This window comes from Chinchilla lanigera, unplaced genomic scaffold (genome assembly GCF_000276665.1).
Source record: "Chinchilla lanigera isolate Chin_1 unplaced genomic scaffold, ChiLan1.0 scaffold00017, whole genome shotgun sequence".
NCBI lineage: Eukaryota > Metazoa > Chordata > Mammalia > Rodentia > Chinchillidae > Chinchilla > Chinchilla lanigera.
The window spans coordinates 416,210-434,974 of NW_004955418.1; the positions used below are offsets into that span (position 1 = coordinate 416,210).

The 18,765-nt window shown below is 49.6% G+C and overlaps 1 protein-coding gene and 1 long non-coding RNA gene across 4 annotated transcripts in view; one reads left to right on the forward strand and one right to left on the reverse strand.

The window, feature by feature from the left end:
* On the forward strand, window positions 1-18,685 carry LOC106148238. Of its 3 annotated transcripts, none has more exons than XR_001233502.1 (4): window positions 1-2,101; window positions 5,282-5,435; window positions 5,986-6,083; window positions 17,150-18,685. It is a non-coding gene; the product is annotated as an uncharacterized LOC106148238 (long non-coding RNA). The 3 variants fall into 3 exon arrangements; XR_001233503.1 differs by lacking the exon at window positions 17,150-18,685 and adding an exon at window positions 10,661-13,107; XR_001233504.1 differs by lacking the exon at window positions 17,150-18,685 and adding an exon at window positions 6,737-9,999.
* Window positions 1-18,765, reverse strand: part of Cystm1 (cysteine-rich transmembrane module containing 1) — a 60,094-nt gene that overhangs the window by 507 nt on the left and 40,822 nt on the right. The gene's annotated exons all lie outside the window — the stretch shown is intronic.

Genomic DNA, 18,765 nt, shown 5'->3' on the forward strand with positions numbered 1-18,765 from the left:
GTGAGAATAAGCTGGTGCAAACCTTGGCCCTACACAGCCTCTCTGGGGGCAAGGAGGGCTGCTGCAGGCAAGAGCCATGAATCAGCCTGGGTGCAGCCTCTCTGCTCTGGCTGCTGCTGCAGATCCATAGAGGAAGGATGGCTTAGCTCAGCAAGTGCTTTCCTTCCTCCTCTTGCCACTCCAGACTGGACCGTCACATCCCACAGGAATGCGCACTGGGGAAAGTACAGAATGGCCCATGTCAAGGTGGAGCAGATGAGCCGTCAATGGTTGCTAAAGCAGGGAGCATTATGTTCTCTGCCCTCCAAGGGGATGGTGGGGGCACACGTCTTGAAAGACAGCTAAGCCACCACCAAGAGTGCAAGGAAGAGGCACTACTATCTCAAAAGGGGCTTGAGGACCCAAAGGAGGAACCCTGTTTTTCTCATACCTGGGCAACACACAATTGCAGAATCTGCCCCAAATTCTATCTACATTGTGACATAAGACATGAAAGCAGCGGGGAGGAAAGCCTGGGAAGGGGGATAGATGGCGAGCTGTGGGGCGTCATCTCCCAGGCAGGCGCTCTGCTTCTCAGAATGGAGACGGAAATCGTGAACGCTACGCAGACCCACGGGTGAAGAGAGAACCCACTACACCCTTCGGTTGCAAACTGATGTGCAGGCGTGAGCTTCCCAGAAACATCTGTTGTCAGTAGCTGGAGGTCAACCTGGAGTCTTAAGAACCTCAAAACAGCATCATGGAACTCATAGGCAGTGAGGGATTCAAACTTTTTCAAAGCTCATGAGCACATGAGTCTTGAGAGTGAGACCAGTTATTTGGCAGTTTGCTCTCAGTTCTATTTTTTGTATTTTGTATCTATTTTTATATCTCTTGGCAACTGCTCCCTGGAGCTGGTGTTGTAGCTAGAATGCGCTGGCTCAGTAGGGAGCTTTCCAAACTCCACCCCTTGTGTCAATAGCGCTCCCTCTAGAGACCTTCCTTGTCCTTCTCTTGGGGCACAGGTTTTGTGTCTTGAGATAGGGTCTTGCCTAGTTGCCTCAAACTCTTGATCCTCCTGCCTCAGCCTCCAAATAGCTGGATTTACAGGTGTGTGCCAGTACGCCCAGTCTGAGGCAAAGGCTTAATCCCAGCTCACTTTCACTTGGCCCCCTTCAGCAACCCAGGCAAATGCAGCTGGGCGTGCGAGATGACCCACACCATGGAACCTTAGTCAGAGAGGAGAGGCTGACCTGTTTATTCTGAGGCTTTAATAAGGCACATTCTCAATTTCACCCTTGCCTGAGCCCTAGACAGCCTGCACTGACAGAGAACCGGAGGCTCGGGTTATCCTTTGGTCCAGCACACATGACCAGGCAGAGGCAGGGCAGAATTAGAACCCAGGCCTTCAAGACTAATACCTCTGGCAAACCAGGCCTGCTCAAGGCCAGTTGAGGTAGAAAATGGACAAGGAAGAAGTGCTCTTTTATGTCGAGTGAGACCCCACCCTTGGGTCACTAGAAGTAGGAAAGCCCAGGTAGAGGGATCTGCCCAGATGACCTGCCCATGTCCCTGGCTCTTTGGGTCCTGTGTAGGCTGCTTTAGAAGGGGAAACAACAGAGGACCACAGAGCTCCTTAAGCAACCCCATCCCCATGTTCTCCCTGCCAGCTCTGAGTAGTCACCTTGATCACACCCAGGCCTTTTCTGCACTCTGTTGCTGACAGGTCCCATGGTCTACCGGAAGTGCTCTCAAGTGTCAGGAGCAACCTGGGGCTTTCTGCATGGTGCCGCGCAGTCCTCACAATGGCCGCGTGTGACAGGCACTGGACACCATCTCCCCACTGCTTCTCAGGGACAGGGCTGAGGCAGCAGTCACGCCCTCTTCTGCTGGAACACTAAACCTTGAGTAGCTGAGCTGGGAAACAGACTAAACCCTCTGCCTATCTCCTCCAGCTCAGCCAAGGTGGTTCCTGTGGGTGCTCATTTCACATATTCTCAGAAACCTGAGAACTGGGGACTTGGACCTCATTGCTCCCAAGCAACACTGACAGAGGGTAGAAGTCGTGGGCAGCTACAGAACACAGACCTCACACCCGGGAGCAGTGCCACCAGGGACACAGGTGAGTGCCAGTGCCCCTCTAAACCCCGCACTTACTCCTGGGAGCACTGGGACTTCCCCCAGACACTCCCAGCTGCTGGGAGGATGAGGCTGCGGCCAAGGTAGAGTGGCCCGTGTTTACCTTGCTTTTCAAGTCACCCAAAGCAGAAGGTCACTGGCCATATTCATACCTCAGGCGGTGGGGCTCAGAAATGGCAAATCTTAGCAGCATCTTTTAGGTGCCCCACCTATCCCTGGGAGGAAGGTGCTTTGTCTCCAGAGGGTGAGCGCTGCATTGAGCTGCAAGGCCTTATCTCCATCCCAGGGCCCTGATCCACCCACAAGCCTTCAGTGCTCCTTGCCTTTTGTTCTGCCACTGTCCCTGTCATGACTTAGTGGAAGAATCTGAAAAAACTACACTACCCTACCTGGCCAGCCAATATGCACCTCATGGTGTCTGGGTCCTGGGCCTCATGGGTCCATGAAGCCAGAGTACTCAGTGTGCAGTATCTCAGCTGGCAGCCATAGTCACTAGACAGGAGCAGGGTCAGAGAAGGCTCTGATCTGGGGGCGCCACACCCAGGCCAGATGGGCAGTCCTGGCAGCTGCTTCCTCAACTGCCAAGCAGAGCATTAAAAGGGGGGCAGAGTCATGGCTTTTGTAAGATGATAAACTGTATACACAAACTGTACTATCTTTATAAATCAAATAGTGCTTTTAAATACAAGTTTTTAAATTTGTTTTTTGAGACTGGGTCTTGCTATGTAGTGCAGGCTGGCCTTGAACTCACAGTGATCCTCCTGTGATCCTCAGAGTGATCCTCACAGTGAACTCACAGTGATCCTCAGAGGCTCAGCCTCTGAGTGCTGGGGTTACAGGTGTGCACCACCATGCCGGGCTTTTTTTTTTTTTTTTTTTTTAAAGGAAGGGAAAAAGGAGAGGGATCAGAAGAACAGTGGGTAGCAGTGAAGCAGGTGGTGCCCTTCTGGGCAAGATCAGCAGTCAGTTCTTGGTCAGGGAAGAGGCTCTGGTGCTGTAGCGCGCCCCCCTGTGGCCAGCCTGAGAAAGGATGCAGGGCCCAAGATTTGCTACCATTCACATGGGCCAAGGCTACTAGTGGGCCATCACTATCTACTGTCTCAAACTACCCTATTCAGCCAGTGGTAGGGGCCACACAGGAAGGTACTGAAGGGACTCTATCCCTGGGGGACTATAGTTAGGGTGAGGGTCAGGTCCAGGGGTCCCTTCCCTGTCTCTCAATCTGTGAACACTCATTTGAAACAACCCTCAGTATCCTCAGCCCCAGCCCAGTGTGGAGTCTGCAGACCCCAGAGCTTTGCCACAAAGATGCAAGAGTTGAGGGAAGGGGCGGGGAGGGGAGAGCAAGCATGCAGGGAGAGAGTGTATGAGCCTGCAGGTAACCTGGACGCCCAGACCAGGCCACAGAGGCCCAGGGAACCCCCGCATCTCAGAGCACTTTTGGGAGGAGCTGAGCCATTCCTAGCAGTGGCATTTAGTCCCTTCTTGCCTTTGTGCTACAAGTGAAACACAGATGGGAGACCCTGAGAAGGATGTAGTCTCCTAACTGCTTGCCCACCCACAGAGCCCTGAGGTCTGCTCCAGGCCCAGCAGTGCCCACTGCAATGGTGGCCACCAGGCACACCCCGGGACCTATGACTGCCACACGCTACAACCCCACAGGTGCCATTCCCATGGGCTACCCAGGTTCTCGGCAGGCAGTGGGCAAGCAGACCAGGGCAGGGGCGACCCGCAGGAAATAAGAGCACAAGCCTTCTCAAGTAAAGGCTCCAGCTCTCCATCAGTCCGACATCTAAAACTCTCACTTGCTTAGCTCAGGCCTTTTAGATGATTAATCAGATGCGTGATATGGTAATAGAGCCTCATTAGCTCTTCCTTGTCTGTGCACACTTACTAGTGCATCCGCACAGTCCCAACCCGAGATAGCTGAGGAGAAGCAAGCATCACAAAGCGAGAGTCCCCAAGAGGGTCCTGCTGCCGGGGGGGGGGGGGGCTTTCCAGGAGCACCAGCAAGGAACTTCAACAAGGAGCAGGGAGGCAGCACCCTGTGCATCGTGGCCCAGACGTGGCACCCAGGGCTGGCCCTCAACTGTTAGGACCACTTACAGCTATAGCACTCCTGAGAAGTGCTGCCTTTGGGGAGAGCAGCTTTTCCAGGAGCTGGAAGACCTGTCATCTCAACTGCCCTCTCCCCATGCTGGGCATCTAGATCATCAGAGGCAGGCGGGCCAGCCAGCTTCCCAGGATCCAGGCACCACCAGAATAGCCATTCTACGCACAAACCAAGAGGAGGGAAGGACAGGGAAATCTTTTTCTTTTTTTCTTTTTTGTCTTTTTGAGACAGGGTCTCGCTATGCAGTTCAGGCTGGCCTTGAGTTCATTCTGTAGCCCAGGCTGGTCTTCAACTCGCAACGATCCTCCTGAGTGTTGGGATTACAGACTTGTACCACCATGTCTGGCCTAAATCTTTAAGCATTTTCAGAATAAAACCTCAAGACAAGGGGGCTCCTGTCCCTTATGCAGAAGTACAAAGGACACAACCTGCTAAGGCTTTAGTTCACCTCTTCTTGGATGTTTACATGCGGTGGGGTTGTTTACTACCCAGCAGGAAGAGGCTGCACTGCTGAAAACATCCTAAAGGCACCTGCTCAAGTCTGATAAGCACCAGGTAGGTATTTTGTGAGAGCATGGAGATGGCCAGGAACAGCAGGGACACCCAGGCAAACTTCCATCCTCCCAGGGTTATCTGGGCAGAGGAGGGTTCTATAGTTTGAACACTGGACTGGGAAGGTTAAGGCAGAAGGTTAGGAACCTTTGTCACTTTGCTCTTCCCTTACACCTGCTTTGGCCAGCTGCCTCGGCCTGCAGAGCTTATGCTGTCCCCAGCCTCGAGAGCCTCTTTCTGCACTACTCCTCAAACCACCTTCTGCAGCCTCTAGCTCTGGCCTCGGTCTTTTCTGTGATGCCGAGTCAAGAGAGACCAGGTCTCCCAGGTCCCTGTTCTGCCTGCTTCAGTGTGCCGAGATAAAGGCAGACCAGGCTGGCTGCTGCCCACCTCATTAATCACGCAGCCTGTAACTCTCCATAAAGAGCACCAGGGTTCACAATGGATTGCCTGGCAAGGGTGACAACCTGCTGACCTGTGTGTGGGCCTCTGTTCTAGGTCTCCCGAAGTACAGCTGCAACCATCCCGGGAGGAAAGTAGCTATTCTAGGGCCTAGACCAAGCCTGACAGGCTGATAAGGCCTACGGAGCTTCAAGGGAACGGGTCATCTAGATGAGCCCCAGGCCCACCCCTACCCCAGCTCAGCCACAAGGTAAGCTTGCACTTGAGCCCTCTCTACCTGCAACTCTATGAACAGAGATCGGTAGCATCTTTCTTCGATGAACAACAAAACTATACTGTACCTCTACAAACTGTGCCAGCCTGACAAGTACGGCTATATTGCCACCAACCTCTGGCCAAGTCCTCATCCTCTGACTGAAGCTGCTAGGATTGCTAGGAGACTGAGGGTTGTGGATACTGGAACAACTGAGAACTCAGAACCAGAGTGCAGAAGAAACTGCCTTGGAGCTCATACTGGCCAGTCTTACTCTGGGAAGGACAGCATGCTAAACTCGAAGGTCACATAGTGAGTTAAAGGCAGGTCATGACCTGTGTCACTTCACCTTCTGCTTCCTGGCCCAGGGCTCTCTGCACACTGAGATGGCTCACCTCAAACCAGACAGCAGCACGGCTGCATGGGCCTTAGGCTGTGGCTGTGTGTGGAGGGTATAAGGCTGCTTTCATTGTTTCATACGCCTGTTAACACTCCCTCTAAAGCCAGGGTCTGTGTGTGAAGTCACGGATGGACCTCTCTCTTGCAGAGCGCGTCCTGAAGAGGCTGGGCCCATCAGCCCGAACGACTGGGCCCAGCCATCATCTAGGAGATGGAGTGAATTCTGAAGTCGCCTGTGCCTGGCAGGTGGGTGCACTGGCTCAGAACAAGGCACCTGGTGGTTGGGGGTAGGGTGGGGAGCTGGGCCCTCAAGAGATCTACTTCCGACTTTCCTTCCCACCCACCCCCACCCCCACCCCCACTCCCGCTTTGAGTTGTGTGGTGCCCTAGGGGCAATGGCTGCGTCCCTGGACTTAAGTCCAATCCTGCCTCTGCTACTGCAGGCCGTGTGACAGCAGTAATTCGCAACTTCCCTATATTCCGCTCTGCCCACTTGCAAAATGGGGGGAAATGTAATACTTGAGAGCGCTGTGGTGGCAGAAACCCGGAAGAAGACGAAGTGCTCAGCAGCACCTGACAGGGATGAAGGAGGGGCTTAAGATGCGCTACCGTGTGGGCAACTCCCGCGCAGGGCCATGGAGAGCCCGGGTTCTCTGTTCCGGCCTGTATGTGGGAGGGGCTCCGCCAATCATCCCAGATTCAGGGTGGATTTGTTTATGTGGCTCTAAATCATTATCAAGTGATGAAGGTGGAGGCAGTGGCGGTCCAGGTGAGGCACTGCTGCTCCCAGAGAAGGGAAAAGAAGAAGTGTAACCACTGGGGCGGCAAAGGGTGACCTGTGTGTGGTGGGGACGCAGTGGGTTGGGGGAACTCAGCTTTTACTGTTTAAAACCCTTCAGAGACCGAGTGGGTGAAATGTGTGTGCACAGCCCTCTCCTGGGCTGTGTAACCAGAGGAAGAAGAACACACAGGCCTTTTCCTCGGTGCGAAGAACCTGCCACTAATGTTATGACAGCAGTTCCGCAGGTTCACAGCGGATCGTACTATGAAAATAGAGATGCTAAGTGAGAAGACACTGAGAGGACTGTAAAGGGAAAGGTTTTGCTCCTTAAACCAAAACCTTTAAAAAGCCAAATGTGATCAGTGCACAAATGAATGTCAAAAATTCCAGTCCAGACTTGTGGCTTTGTCCACTGCATCTCAGGAAAGGGACTGAATTCTCCAGGGATGAGTGAGCACCTTTGGAGGTGGCTGCCAACAGTCTGTTTCTCCAGTAAGGAAGACTGCAGAAATGTGATGAGGGAGCTGATAGCGTTTTGGGTCCACAGTTTGGAATGCTGAAGTCAAGTCTGGCAGCCTCCACCTTCCAGATGGGTTGCCGGGGGCGGGGCTGCCGGGAACCTGAACAGCGCAAGTGTGAGAGCGCAGTGGTGCCCGCCAGTTGTCACATGGAGGCGAAGTGCAGTGCTGAAAGTGGCTGGGGCTTCAGAACGCTTGGTATTTTCTAGTAAAGACCATGCTATGCAATAGGCAGGTATCTTACCCTTTCAGTTAAAGACAGTAAGAGCTTTTTAAAAAAAAATGACTAACGAGGTTAAAACCAGGGCCCGCATTCTCTGTGTGCCTGACAGCACAGGGAGCTGAGCAGACCTGAGCTGTGATCCCAGCCCTGCTCTTCCCTAGCTGAGCGCCCCAGGTAAGCTGGGCTTTCTCTTTAAAAAGCCTCCACTTCCTCCAGTGCAGAATGAGATGACAGTTGTAGAAGCTGCTGCCTGAGATAACAAACAGCAAGACACTGTGATAGGACGAAGGGTAATAATAAGGCAGGTCAAACACGAAAGCTCTCAGCTTACAGACAGGAAAGTTTCTTCACTGGGTTTCTTAAATAGTGGGGTAACATCCTTCACAAGTTATCCTTCGCAACTTGATCGCTAGTGCACTGTTGGTGCTGACACCATCACTGAGAGCCGAGGGCCTGCTCTGGTGCCACAGCACGTCCTGCTCACTCGGTCTGGCGAGACCCACCGCAGCAGGCACCGCCAGAGCGCAGAGACAGGCACATCCGGACGTGCACCTCAGCAACCGACGAGGACAGCCAGCGCTGTCCAGATGAGTTCATAAGATGAAAGATGTGCAGATACTTTTATGTAAGACAGTTCATTTTACTTTTAAAAATCTGAGGCAAGAAATAAGGATTTCCTGGCAAAGGAACGAAGTAAGCCTCCAAATGGAACCTCAAACAGTTCACTGGGCTAATGCCCACTTCCCCTGCATAGTCCTTAGCGAACAATTTGTCAAGCCTCAAGGGAAAGAGACGCCTTAGAAACTAAACTTCATATTTACTTTGGAGCAGAAAGCACTTTTCCTTGTATCAACCAGGAGACTTGGCAGAGGAATGTAGGGCAAGAACTCGGAACAGGATAAAACAGCAATTCCTCTGCACACCATTGCTCCACTAGAAGTCTTCCTGCACCAGTTCCTCAGACAGACCAGACCAGACCAGAGGTGTGAGCTGGGGAAGATGTCACTGTAAAGATGTGATGGCAGGAAGGGGTGCACAAGCATGAGATGCCCCCAAGCACACTTGGGAAATGGATAAAATGTTTTTCTGGTACTGAAGACCTGATGTCATGGGTACCATTACTACAGCAGAAGGTAGGGAAGCAATTTACTACATCTGTAATACAGCTTTTGGAAAAATAATAATAGAGCTATTAGGCTAGGTGGAAAAAATCAAGGAGAATATGGAGAAAAAGCCTCGTGCCTAGTACATAATTAGGTGATGTGCGACATGTGACAAGGGTGTAAAGACCCCGAGGTAGGGAGAACCCTCCAGGGGCTGGTAAACAGCGCCTGGTCTTGCTCACAGTCCACTCAGGAGTGAGACACAGGAAACCAAGGCTGAGTGGTGAGGCTGACTGACCCGGAGCGTACCATGCCTGACATGCCCTAAAACCCTAGCCATCTTGTTATAGCTGTTCCTACTCAGGTGGATGAAGACCGCACCTCATTTACTGCCAAGCTTTGAAAGACACCGATGTGATCCTACACTGGAGGCTTTAACTCTATAATAATTACAACACAGCAAATGAAGAGGCAGAGTGCCGTATCATTAAGGGTTATAGCAAGTAAGAGTGAGCATGGACCACACTTAAATACCCATCAGACCCCATGACGGTCTACAGAAGTAATGCAACTACAATTAAGATCTCAACGATTTTTTTTTAGAGATGAAATTCAAGGGAAGGTAAGAGAACTAAAGCAACTAAAACAAAATTTTATGGTAGTCATTCAGTGGTATCTGTATTCCAACATGTAGATCAAAGAAACTGAATAGAGAGTACAGTACATAATAAGCCCACACAAACATGGAAACTGGTTTGACAAATATATAAAAGCTATTCATGGAGAAAGGATAGCCTACTGATATCAAAAAACTCAACAAAAACCAACCATGTAAAACCTTACATTTTTATACAAAAATAATCCAAAGTCATAGCTCTAAATGTAATATATAAAATGATAAAAGTTTCAGAAGAAAACATAGAATCTTCAGGACCTGGGGTTAGTTTCATATAATCCACAAAAGAAAAAAATTGAGTTGGGAATAGTGGTGCATGCCTATAATCTAGCTACTCGGGAAGCTGAGGCAGGAGGGTCACAGGTTAACAACCACCCTGGTCAGCATGGCAAGTCTGTTTAAAAAAGGCTGGGGATATGTGGTACACGCACATGCCTAGCATGTGTGAGGCTCTGGGTTCAATCCCCAGTACTGTTATAAGACAAGCAGAACTTAATAAAAATTAGAAACTTTTGCTCTGTGAAAGATACAGTTAAGAGGATGAAAGACAGGCTATAACCTGGGGGCAAATATTGCAAACTACTTGTATTAGAACATACAAAGAGCCTCAAAGCTCCACAGTAAGAAAATAACTCAATTTAAAAGTAAGTGTCTGAGCAAGTTGAGCAACAGAGCTTATACCTGTAACCCCAGCAGAACAGGAAGCTGAAGCAGGAAAATTGCAAGTTGAAGCCTATCCCGGACAATTTAGCAAGTTCCTGTCTCAGAAAAGGAGGGAAGGGTCTAGGAATGCTGCTCAATGCCAAGGCCTTGGGTTCAATCCCTAGAACCACCAAAAAAAAAAAAAAAAAAAAAAAAAAAGCCAAATGACTTATGAGACATGTCACTAAAGAGGGCATGAGAGCAAATGAGCACATGATATCATCACTAGCTGTTAGGAAAAATGAGTCACCGTGGACACCACTACACATCCATCAGAATGGCTAAAATAAAGAACACTGATAACATCGGGTACTGGCAAGGACTCAGCAACTGGAGCTCTAATTCATTGCTGACCAGGATGTAAGACACTACAGCCACTCTGGAAATCTAGCAGTTTGTTAAACATAGAATCATATGATCCAGGAACTACACCTAGGTATTCACCTTAGAGAATAAACACTTACATGGGAAATGTTTATAGCTATAGTCATTTTTTTTTTTTTTTTTTTTTTTTTTTTTTTTTTTGGTTTTTCTCCGGTACCAGGAACCGAACTCACGACCTTGCGCTTGCCAGACAGGCGCTTTTGCCGCTGAGCTAAATCCCCAGCCCCTATAGCTATAGTCATAATCACCAAAAAGAGGAAACAACCTGAAGGATCCTTCAACAGATAAGGGAATACACTGGGGCGCCTCTGCACAGTGGAATACTACCCAGCAGGAGAGCACCTGTGAGCCTCACAGAGCACACTGGTGGCTACACACTGATGGGTTTGCTTGCAAGGCAGGATCCCAGAATGACATCCCAAATTTCCCTTGGCAGGCTGTCCTGGAAAATTCCAAAAGACGAGAGGGTTTCACACATATTCTTCAGTTCTCAAGGCTTCCATAAAATCTGGGAGGTAGTCCTTTTCCTCAACTACAACAATCCTGTATCTATTTACCAGCTGAAGATGTCTGTAAAGTTTCTTGTGAAAAAATTTGTATCAACAAAGTCTACACCGGTGTCATGAAGGATGCTGCTCTTCAGAAGCCCCCTCCCAGCACACGGATGGTCATCCCCCAGCAGTTACCCCAAAGGACACAATCTGCTTGAGGAACAATTTCTCCACCCAAGCTCAGCGTGACATTGGCCTGACTTCTTGCTTGGTGTCTGACCTTTCTGGAGCTCAAGTGTTTTATAGCACACATCCCTCCAGAAAATCTGGTTTTGATGCCTCTGAGCTCAGTGTTCCATGCCTATACAAATGTCTCAGAGCTTGGTCTTCTAGTCCCAGCAGTCTTGTCTCTTCCTCAGCTGGGTCCTTCACTAGGACAAGTCTGCTCTAAATGAAATGCGCTAAGGCCAGCAAACTGTGGGGGTGGGGCAGCGGCTGGGGTGTGTCACTGAGGCGTAACCCCAAGGCCTGCGTGCTGTACTATACCCCTAACCATTCTTACTTTGAGACAGTCTAAGTTGCCCAAGCAGAGTTTGAATTTACCATCCTCCTGCCCAAACTCCCAGAGTGAGTGCGGGGATCACAGGCGTGTGCCCGCACACCCAGCCAACGGGCAGCTCAGCATTCGCCTTACCCGACCCCTCAGCAGTATCTCCTCTCACAGCTCCCCAGCTTTCCCAGACCTCACTCTCCCACCTTCCCAGCACGGACCTGTGCGATGCGATGCGCAGACCCACGCCGGAACTCCTCACGCCTGTGCTGCCGCTGCTTCTTTCTCATCCGTTTCCACTCAGCTCGCTGTGATTACTCGCGCCGTCTCGGTAACCACCAGCACGCCACAGCTCTCCGTCCTTCCCTCTTCAGCCAGCCTCTCCTTCCCACCGCAGCACACGCCAGTGCTTATCTTACACCTCTGCCCAAACGATTTACTGACACCTCCACATGGCATGCTAACCGGCACATTCGGACCTCAACACGATCTCCTTCCTTCCAACTGCTCCCTCACGCGCAGCCTCTCTGAGCGGCACCAGCATTCAGTTCAGTCACAAGCCCAGAGTAAGGCCTGCCCTTCTTCCTTGACCATCAGCAGGTCCTGCTGCTTTTCCTTCCAAATCAAGTCATTCACTTCCCTCTATCAGGGGGGCGCCTGCACCCCTTAATCCACTTTCCATATAAAAGCCACAAGCTCTCTTTAATCTCAATTGCAGTTCCATAAACCTATTTGCCTAAAGTCTATCAACAGCCTTCCACTGCTCATGGGACAAAGCAAAGCCCCTAACACCAGCTTGTGAGCACCCGGCCCTCAGCTGCTCGCGGAATCCTGCCCCTACACCACGCGGTCCTCTTCGCTTCTCAGACGCGCCTTTTGCTCCGGCCGTCCAGCCTCCGCACCCACTGCTCCTGCAACACCTCTTCAGCGTCCAGGTCCTGGCTCATGCACGCCCTTCACTGGGAGCCTGCCCCGACCCTGCCAGACTGTCCTCCACTTCATACGGCCTCAGGCAGTACGTCCCTTCACAGCAGTGCTGTTTTGTTTTGTTTTTTTACAACAGTGCTGTTATAGGAAGCGCGCATGTGAGAACCAGCTACCAAAGGCACACAGTGCTGAAAGACCAAAGAAAGGAAACAAATCCAGCAATGCACAAAGTGCAATGTGTTAGGACTTCTGGAGAGAAGCTTGGTTTTGGGTGGCAGCAAAATGAGAGGACCCCCACTCCCTAAATAAGTTTGTGTCCTCAGCTAGGCATGGGTGGCCTCCAGTCAATATACCTGGCTTTCTCAAATACAAAAACAACAAAAAAGTGTGCCCACTGTTGGTTAGGAAACAGTTCAGGTGTTGGTGGCTCGCACAAAGTGCTAGGCTACCTTAACCAATCCGCCAGGGTCACCTGGCACATAAAAAAGGCAGTTAGATTCAATATAGCTGTAGTCATTTCCAGTGAGACGCATAAAATGTCAATGACCACCTACAGGATGATTCAGTGTCTGGTTCACCTGGACTGACAGGCCTCAGAGGGCAAGGATGGCAGTCTGTTGTTCTACATGGTATGTCACCTAATACACTGCAGCTATTCTAAGTGTCCATGGGATAAACATTGTCCCTGGATAAGTTGGTGGCTCCCCTGTAGTGTGTTCAGGTAGCTTGAAGAACTGCTGCATAGCTAAAGTGCTCCAAGACAATATTGTGATAAAAGATGGAGCTGAAATGTCCTAATTTGTAAGCTCAGTGGAAGACAAAGTCATTTCCACCAAGTCAAAAAGGTAGCGTTTTAAAAACAGAATCAGTCAGGCATGCTGCACACCTGTAATCCCAGTGCTCAGGAGGCTGAATCAGGAGGATTGCCACAAGTTCCAGGCCAGCTTGGGCTACCTAGTGAGTTCAACTTTGGCCTGAACTACACTGTCAGACTCTGTCTCCAAAGAAAAAAAATTTTAAAAGGAATCAAAATGAAAATGAAAAGTAAACACTTAGAACCGCTTGAGGACATCAAGGCAACCACAACAATGCAATTAAAGATACAAATGAAGACTTTCAGAACTTTCAGACAGGGGGAGGAACAATGAAATAAGTGTGTCTGAAGCAAGGAGTATGAGGGGGGTTAATGGCAATGTGCTTTTTACTGTAATACATTTTAAGTTAAAATAGGGACTCAGTTCACTTCAACATTAAAACTGTAATGTACTTAGGAAGAAATTTTTTTTTTGAGACACAGCTTCACTATGTAGTTCAAGCTAGCCTTGAACTCACAGCAGTTCTCCTGCCTCAGCCTCCAGAGTGTTGGGATCATAGGCATGTGCCACCATGCCTGCCAGAAATCTAATTTTAAAAATAACGTGATATATGAAGAAGTTATGAGACTAAATTTAAAGATATAAAAATAAACCAGGAGACAACCTATTTGTGATAGAAAGACAGTATTGTAAATATGTCAACTCTTCTCCCAGTTACTCTGTAAATACAAGTCATTCCAGGAAAGGACAAACACGGTTTTCTGTAGAAACTAACATGCATTCTAAAATCCAGAGTAAATGGCCAAAAATAGCAAAAAGCAATTATGAAGAATAAAGGGTATATGTCTTATGTGTGTGCTAGAAGTAGGGAGGATACTTACCATAACAGATTCATGATTCTAGGCCATTTGTCTGTGGAACTGGGTGAGTGACAAATCTCATTTCAAACAAATAAGGAAAGGATAACTGGTATTGTCAATATATATCCCAAAGCAGGCCACAGAAAGCAGAATTGCTCTTCCCCAAGGTGGGTTATAGAAAGTAATATTCCCCTACCTTTCTGTTTTGGAGCTGGCCATAAAGAAATTCATCTATCTACCTTGGGTGATTTTTTTTGTGGGGGTACTGGGAATTGAACTCAGAGCCTTGTGCTTGCCAGGCAGGCGCTGCACTATTCAGTTCCATCCCTGCCTGATAGATCTTGGCTTTTTTTTGTTATTTTTTTTTCCCAGTACCAGGAATCGAACTCACAACCTTGTGCTTGCCAGGCAGGTGCTGTGCCACTAAGCTAACTCCCCAGCCCACTGCCTGACAGATCATAAGAAAGGAAAGTATGCTGCACAGCAAGACCAAGAAGAGTGCTGATCAGTGCTTTCAAACTGTCCTCACTCGGTCTATTGGCATAGATCACCTCATTTTATTCCGTTACATTTCTGCACAGCTGCCCATGCTTCAGTTATGCTTCTACAACAAGTCTCCACAAAACTGTGAAAGAGCAGGGCTTGGAGAGCTTTAGATAGATGCCCAGAGAGGGCATGGACATTCTACACTCCTTCCCCTGTATGTCACTTTCTGCCTCTTCATCAGGAACCTTTGTAATGTCCTTTATAATAAGCCAGTAAACATATTTTCCTCAGTACTGTGTGCCACTCAAGAAAATTAGTGGAACCCAAGGAGGGTGTGTGGAATATCAATATACAGCCAGTAGGGCAGAAGCACAAGTAAAACAAGGTAAGGTTTGCAGCTGGCATCTGCGGAACTGAGCTCCTAATCTGCAGGATCTGATGCCATCTCCCACCAGGCAGTATTAGAACCCAACCAGAAGGCACACGGCCGGCGTCTGCGCTGCTGCAGAGCTGACGGCTCACTCGAGCATGCAGTGAGCCTCCGCACACCTGGTGTCAGGAGTGATCTGTGTTGTGGTGCTTTAGTAGGAGACACTGAGTTGGGGTCTGTTTTTTTCTACTCAGTGACACAATGAAGGGTTAGAACTGTTAAAAATGACAAAAGAAACCAAGAACCCTAGCCTATTCAGGTAAAGATTTATGTGAAACGTTTTTAGAAGAAAATATTTTTATCGCCTTATACTATATAATGACTTTTCAAAGACTAAAAAGCATCATGGAAAAACTGATGAACATGACATTTAGAATTTTTCACACTAAGGACTGCAGACGTAGCTCAGTGGTAAAGACCATGGATTGCTCCTCAGCATCACAAAACAAACGAAAACACAACACATTTAAAACAACGCAAAAGGTTGAGTCTGATATGAAGAAGATACCTCCAAGTCTATAAAATGACAAATACTGGTGTGCAGAATAATGATTCCTTACATAGCAAAAGAAAAACAATAAATGAGCAAAGATTATCATAAACAATTCACAAGATAGGCACAAATTTATTTCTTTATGAATGAATTAAAGGTGAGTCCCTTGATATGCAGCTCAGGCTGGCTTCAAATTCACTATGTTGCCCAGGCTGGCCTTGAACTCCTGATCCTCCAACCTCAGCTTCTTGAGCACTCCAAAATTCATATATTTATGTTCAAGGTCACTAGTGATACAGAAAGGCAAATTAAAATTGAGATATTTACATTCATTATAGGTCTCTAAGATTTTAAAGTCTTCAGATTAGGTTTTTTTCAAACAAAGGGCAAAAACGAAACTTGTGCAACTCTAGCCGTTTTACTGCAGTAACTGGAGGCAGCAGCGCCGCAGGGCCCCTGGTCTTGGCTGCTCAGTCCAAGCTGTCCAGGACGAAGCTGCAGCACAGTGTGGCCCAGCACACGGCCAGGAGTGCCTGACACCCACTCTCCGGCTTCCTTTTCCGTTCCACTACATACACTGGGGACAGGCAGAGGCAGGCGGGGGAGAGAGACCCAGTCAGAGGGAACCTGGAGTGCAGTGGTCCGGCCACACTCACCACACTCTCCTTCCTCAAGCTGTGAAATCCAACCCCTCGTCTCCTTTATGCTGCCCAGATGGACCCAATCTGCAAGGAAACCCTTGCCCTAACCCCACCCACTGGTGTGAAGAAGTTCTGCATGCGCCCATTTAACCCTCACAGCAGCTCCGTGTCTCCATCATCAGTGTTCACTCCCATGTGCTGCTGACAGGAATGTGAGCTGCTGAAGTCTTGTCAAAGAGAATTTGGGGGGAAGGGAAATCTGCATTTAGAATTGATCCTACAGACATAATTGTCCCAGTGTTTAGAGATCTACGGTATGATTGCTCCTATATCAAAATAATCCCAAACTACCAACAGACCCAATATCTCTCAGCCAGAGTCCACCTAGCACAGTAAGGTGGACCCTGTGATGGCAAACCCTTCAGAGCTTTCAGTGATACAGCTGCTGCAGCACACACACCATAGGTTCACCACCAGCAGTTCAACAGAAGACCAAACAGCCGACAGACATAACCACAGGCAGCAACACGGCGGGGACACCTAGTCTGGACTACTCGGTCCAAGCTGTCCAGGAGGCAACAGCTTCTATGAGGCCAATAATTTATGTATGGAAGCAAGGAATAAAGAAGTGCTTTTGATTTATTTGTACACAAAGGCCACATACACGTTTCTGGAAGAATACAAGAAACGTAAAGGTCAGCGTGTGGGACAGGTAGAAGTTTTCACTTAGTATTTTTCATTTTTCTCAAATCCAGGCTTGTCTGACTGTGAAACCACACTCAGAGCTGCTCCTCTGCAGTACCTGCTGGGTCCGGCTGCCCAGAGGGCGCTGTCCAGTTTTAGCATGTGTCAGCCTCTTCTAGCCTCTTGCAAGCGCTGGCTCCAGGGGCCATGCCCATCCTGGACGGGCTCCCAAGTCACTGTGACCCAGACACCCCACTGGGCCCCAATGTACCCAGCTTGTCCTGTCCTTCAGATATGCCTGTAATCCAGTTCTAACTGCCCTCAGGCCTCCTGGCCCTGTTGGCCCTGGCCCTTCCCTGGGGTTCCTGTTGGGCAAAGTCAGTAAGCAGGTGCCACCATCAAGCCACTACTCCTGCCTATATGGAATCCAGAGAGCACAGGACAGCGGGGCCATTCCCGAGGCCGAGTCCTCATACACAACCCCTCCACCTGTGCTGTGTCCCGAAAAGCCCCTCTCAGTCTCCTTCTGTGCCTTCCTCCCTCTCCAGCAAACCAGCTCAAAGCTCTTCAGCACTTCAGAACCAAACTGACGGCCGGGAGTTGAGAGCCTGCCTGACCAGGATTTCAAGATTCTCCAGGGATCAGTGCCAGGTCCTTGGCTCTCTCACCCTCTCTGCCACCCCAGTAAGTGGGACTCGTATGTCCTTTCCTTCCTTGGGTCCTCAGCAGAACCCCTGACACTGCTGCAATCCAGCCTACAGGCCCACCCGTTACCTCGGCAGTCCCCATCCCTCGTCAGGACCTTCCGTGCTGTTCACCTGGGTGCCCCACAAGTGCACTGCTGCTGCACCACATGCAACCCAACTGGGCTTGTCCTCTGCAGATGTCTCCTCAGCCTGCTCCGTGGGACCCTCTAGCACCACCTGGAAACCTAGTGCGTGGGACTGAACATTTCCAGCGGCAGCAGCCACCTGCTGCCCCCAGGCTCATCTTTCATCACTCTTTCCTTTACCCCTGGGCTGACATCTGAGGAGCTTCCCTCTTACAGACAGCAAACACACCGTGGTCCCGCTTTACAAAGGGGAACTGCTTCAGAGAGGGTGATGTGGTCTGATCACTCATACATTAGCCTGCAGGCTCTGCTGTAACACTGGCCCACTGCTCCACACTCCTGTGCTCAAAACACCCAGGTCCTACTTCCTACAGCACTTTCTCTGGGATCACCTAGGTTTCACAGTCAACATTCCATGGGGGCCATAGGTGTCCCTATGGCCATATTCAACAACTGCATATGCAGCCTACAGAGGCCTCAGGTTCGCCAGGGCCAAGACCCCTTGCACATGCAGGACTTTGATCAGGCCCACCTGCCCCACAAGGCAGGTTCCTTAGCACAGCACAGATCTAGTATGTGACCGCAGAGAATGGCTCTCTAAAGGAAGAGAAGACAGTACCCGAGTCAGGGAACCCAATTCTAGGCACACACACAGTGTGAAGTGCTTGGCTAATAATCCAAGCAGAAGTGTTAATTCTATGTGATACATTCCTCTCTCCTCCAAGCGCCAAGGCCTCCCTTCCTGGTGGCTGCAGAATTCTGGTCTCTGAGAGAGCTGGGTGAGGGCAACTTTGCCAGAGGAGGCAGGAGCTTACATGCAGCTGGGCTCAGGGCGCAGAGGTAGAGCTACAACGCTGACAGCTATGGCAGGCCAGTGTACACCAGCACCTCCCTCCAGCGGGCAGACTGCCTAGCAGAGATCAGCTCCATGCACAGGGGAGGTCAAGGCTGTGGGAAAATCCAACCCTCCACCCCACCCTGCAACCCACAGAAAGACAACCATGGCTCTGTTCTCAGACAACCTCCATCCCTAGTTCCACAGCTCAACACAGGGATGCCTGAGAATCTCCTCCTAGGAACCCCAAGCTCTGCAGGATGTAGTAGGTGGAGTGTGGGTGGAAAAGGCAAGGGATTCTCATGCAATTCTGGTGATAGAAGTTCAGAAAAAAACTGGGAAGGAACCTCCTTACCTGATACTTTGTGTAGGAGAAAGATATGACACTCCTTTTTTATTGGTTTGTTTGTTTTTTGAGCCCTGGGCTCACTGTGTAGCCCAGGCTGACCTTAAATTTATGGCAATCCTCCTGCATCAGCCTCCTGAGCACTAGGATT